A 5148-nucleotide genomic window follows, 5' to 3' on the forward strand; every position below is an offset into this window, starting at 1 on the left:
AGTCAGGTGAAACTGGGAGTGCCACCCCAGCCCTTGGCAGGCTTTTTACTCAGCCAAACCTTATCATTTATGAGCCACTGTTCATGAGGTAAGCATTGCTGTCTCCCTGAATCCTCTTTTAAAAGGCAAAGTGTATTTCTCTGCAGGGGCCGACAATCACCTCTCTAATCACCAGATAAGATAGGAGGACAGGGCAGGATGGGGAGGGGGCAGGGAGGGAGTGTGGAAGGAAGGGGGCTGAGAGGGGAGGAGGGTCCGGGAAGAGGAAGCTCCTGACACCTCCACGTGATCCTTGGAGGCCAGCTGTTACCTGAGGGTGCGTCCTCCTCCACTATCTCCAGAATGGAAGGGTCAGGGCCAAGAGGAGGCTCTGGCAGCCCCTCAGCTGGCACTGCTCCCAGTGCCAGGAGAATGTTGTCATCTGCAGAAGGTTGACTCAAGTTGAAGCAAGAGCCCCAGAGGCTCCTGTTAGAGGTGAGAGAGGAGAAGAGCCAGCTGTGTTAGCTTGAGCCTGGTGAGGGCCCAGGCTCAGACCCTGACCCCTGGGTAAGGCCTGCTCCACTGTCATTCTGTTCCAAAATAGAAATGTCCTTTGTATAACGAGTAATGCAAAACACAACAAAACTCCCTTATGTGACTGCCTGAAATTCCACCATTAGTCACGTATTATTTTGGGTTAAGCATTGCCCCCTGTGCTGGACGGAATAATGGTCCCCCAAAGACATCCATGTCCTAATCCTTGGAGTTATTATCTACCTTACATGGTAAAAGGGACTTTGCAGATGAGATTAAGTTAAGGATTTTGAGATGGGCGATTATCCAGATGGGCCCAAAATAATCATAAAGACCCTTGTAAGAAGGAGGCAGAAGGGTCAGCTAGTTAGAGGGCACACATTTCCCTGGGAAGGGAACACACAAAGAACTCGAGGTTTCAGCCTGAAATAGTTTCTGAGGGCCTCCCACACACACACACCACACCCTCCCCATGAGGGAACATGGTTGGGACACAGAAGGGGAGACAGAGTATATGGGAACAGAAGTGAAAGCAAAGCCTCAGGGAGCACTTGCTTCATTCTGCATCCTTGGGCCAGGCCTTGGTCACCACCTGGTCCCCTGACTCCACCATCCGCCTGGCTTCCTCTCCAAGGGTCACATTGTCTAGACTCTGGCTTCTGGTAGCTGAGTGTGTCATCTGCTGCTGTTTCAAGGGGACACCAATGACCCTTACTGTTAGCTGTAGAGATTATCTTTCTCCCAGAATCCTCTGCTCAAAACACCTTCTTAAACCCTGCTGACCAAAGAGGCCGAGTCACTGGGGGAGAGGTTCTCCCAGGTTTTCTGAGTTTGATTATAAATGCTGGAGGTTTGTTAACCATAATGATAATGAGAAGGATGACAGAGTAAAGGTAGTAGTGATTATAGAACAAAGCAGGGTATAAAATATGTATCAATAATAGCTACTAGATGCCATGTCACAAGCTTCCTGTACGCTCTCCTGTTCAATCATCCTAACTGGGAAATTTTAGTGTCCATATTTTATGAATAAGAAACTGAGGCACAGAGAGGTTATGTGACTTGCAAAAGGTCACATAGATAGTTCGTAATAGGGCTGTAGTTTCAGCTCAAATCTGACTTCAGAGTCCATGCCTTTAACTACCACACTATTCTACCTCCTAAAAAATAATTTAAACTAACTGGGCCCACTGATGTCTCATTTTTAATCAAGCAATAGTTTTCTAGGGATGGGAAAGTTTGGGGCAGGTGGGAGAAGGATGGGGGAGTGATATGGAGGAAGGCCCTGTGACGTGGGGGAGAGGCCAGCCAACTGGTCGCCTCTAAACAAGGGGACCTAAGAAGGTGGCAGACTGAGGCCAGATTACCTTAATCAAAACATAAATAGCTTTAGATTTAACATTACATCTTAGAAATTGAATTTGAATTTTACTGTCTTTTCCAAGAGCAGTTTTATTTTTGACTAACAATGCCATCTCGCTGATTTCTAAAATAGTTTTATGTTGCCTGCAAGTTATTTAAAGCAAGTTTCAAGGCCAAAGAATATTTTTAATGTAATTTCAAGTTGGCAGGCATTGAGGCTTAATGGAAAGCACCCAGGGGCTGGATGGGCCTCGGGAAACCTGGGTTGTAGTCCCAAACTTCTTGTTTAGGCCTGTGTAGGCCTCCAGAAGTCCTCACTGCATGTTCAAACAAGATTTGATTTGCGTTTTTTACAGGCCTCAACTCCAGGTCCAGCCCTGTTTGTTGGGTGGAGGGGGCTGAGAGGTTTTGGTTCTGTGCTAATTGCTGCAGGTCATTGCTCAGGGCAGCTGAGAAGGGCAGGGGCATCAGCATCTTGTCTTCTGACCTCTGCTTGCCTGAGTCATGGGCAGCTCCAGCAATTTGTCCCCTCAATCCCTGGGGACCTCCAGAAGCTAGTCCTGGAGTGACTGGAGACAACTTTGGTCCCAACCTGCCCAATCCCCAAATGAGGAAAGACTGACATAGGACCACAGATTGTGAGAGCAGAAGCCAGATCTCTGGCTCTCATATCAGACACACTGGCCATGGGCCCATTAAACTGAATAAAAATCCCCAGAGATACTGGCCTAAAAACAGACACATAGATGAATGGAACAGAATAGAGAAACCAGAAATAAACCCACACATATGTGTGGTCAATTAATTTACAACCAAGGAGCCAAGAATATACAATGGGGAAAAGACAGCCAGTCTCTTCAATAAATGGTGTTGGGAAAACTGGACAGTCACATGCAAAAGAATAAAACTCAACCACTATCTCACACCACACACAAAAATTAACTCAAGGGAATTAAAGACTTGAATGTTAGACATGAAACCATGAAAATCCTAGAAGAAAAACTAGGCAGTAAGCTCCCTGACATCGGTTCTGGTGATGATTTTTTGAATCTGACACCCAAAGCAAATGCAACAAAAGCAAAAGTAAACAAGTGGGACTACATCAAACTAAAAAGCTCTGCACAGTAAAGGAAACTATCAACAAAGTGAAAAGGCAACCTACATAGTGAGAGAAAATATTTGCAAATCATATATCTGATAAGGGGCTAATATCCAAAATATATAAAGAACTCATACAACTCAACATCAAAAAAACACACAATATGGTTAAAAAATGGGCAGATCTGAAAGGACATTTTTCCCAAATAAGACATACAGGTGGCCAACATGTACATGAAAAGATGCTCAGTATCACTAATCATCAGGGAAATGCAAATCAAAACCACAATGAGATACCATCTCACACCTGTCAGAATGACTATTATCAAAATGACAAGAAATAGCAAGTGCTGGTGAGGATGTGGAGAAAAGGGAACCCTTGAGAACTGTTACTGGGAATGTATATTGGTGCAGTCACTATGGAAAACAGTGTGGCGGTTCCTCAAAAAATTAAAAATAGAACTACCATATGATCTGGCAATTCCACTTCTGGATATTATCTAAAGAAAACAAAAACACTAACTTGCAAAGGTATCTGCATCCCCATGTTCATTGCTCTACTATCTACAAGAGCCAAGATATGGAAACAACCTAAGTGTCCATTGATGAATGCATGGATAAAGAAACTGTGGTGTAAATATACAATGGAATATTATTCATTGTAAAAAAAGAATGAGATCTTGCCATTTATGACAACATGGATGGGCCTTGAGGGTATTATGCTAAGTGAAATAAGTAAGACAGAGTAAGACAAATACTGTATGATCTCTCATATGTGGGATATTAAAAAACAAAGAAACAAATAAAAACAAGCTCATAGATACAAAGAACTGATTAGTGGTTGCCAGAGGTGGGGGATGGAAGGGGGGGAAATGGGTGAAGGGGGTCAACAATAACAACCAAAATATCAATTAAAAAAAGAAAAAGAATCTCCAGAGAGCTTGTTATAATAACAAAACAGATTCCCAAGGGCTGCCAAGCTGGACTTTCTGAATCAGATTATCCAGGAGTGGGGCCTTGGACATTTTAACAAACTCCCCAGGGTATTCTTATGGATAGCAGTCAGGGCTAATCACTCCACTTATCCTAGGGAAACTTAGGCCCAAAGAGGCCTTGAGCCAGTCATCAGCAGAACCAAAATCAGAATTAGGTCTTCTGACCCACAGTTAGATATTCTTTGCACCCCAAGACCAGAAACCTACAGGACCCAAAGAACTGCACATCACTTATTTGTTTTAATTTTCTTAAACTCAAAGTTACTAATGCCCATAGTTTAAAGAATCAAATATAGGTCATTTTACACAGCATATATGAAGACAGTTCCTCGCCTATGCAACTCCATCTGCCCCTCCCCGCAAGGAACCACTTTCAACTCTTTTAGCTGATTCTTTTGGTATTGAAGGAAACCAGACTGTCACCCCAAAATATGCCTCTTTGACATAATTATTTTGAGCTGAAGGCAATTAAGAAGCAGCAAATGCAGGAAAAGCTCTCTCTACCCTTCCCCTCTTTTCTGCTTAAAGGCAGGATATAAATTCTCCTTTTCTGGAGACAGATTCTTGTCAGCCCAGAAATGTACCAGGGGAGCCTACAAACCAACCTTACTCCATTAGCTCCCTCCCATATATTTACCTTCCCACAGTTTGCCATCCTTGGAAGCCTAAAACTGTTTTCCTGGGCTTCCCTGGTGGCGCAGTGGTTGAGAGTCCGCCTGCCGATGCAGGGGACACGGGTTTGTGCCCTGGTCCAGGAAGATCCCACATGCTGTGGAGCGGATGGGACCATGAGCCATGGCCACTGAGCCATGGCCGCTGAGCCTGCACGTCCGGAGCCTGTGCTCTGCGACGGGAGAGGCCCCAATAGTGACAGGCCCACGTACCGCAAAAAAAAAAACAACAAAAAAAAACTGTTTTCCTTTGTCCTATCATTTCTCTACAAATTTATTGTTCTTTGTTGAAGATGCTATATAAGCCAGAGTTCTAAACTGCTACTTTGAGATACTTTTCATTGAAGTTTCTCAGGCATGATGTGTGCCGCATGCATTAATAAACTTTTATTTTTCTCTTGTTAATCTATCTTTTTGTTAAAGAGCCCCAGTTGAAATCCTAAGATGGCTAAAGTTTTGCCTCCTTTACAGTATTTATTCCCACCCTTGGCATCATTTGCATTTTTACA

The sequence above is a fragment of the Lagenorhynchus albirostris genome, chromosome 1 (assembly GCF_949774975.1).
Source record: "Lagenorhynchus albirostris chromosome 1, mLagAlb1.1, whole genome shotgun sequence".
In the NCBI taxonomy this organism is placed as follows: Eukaryota; Metazoa; Chordata; class Mammalia; order Artiodactyla; family Delphinidae; genus Lagenorhynchus; species Lagenorhynchus albirostris.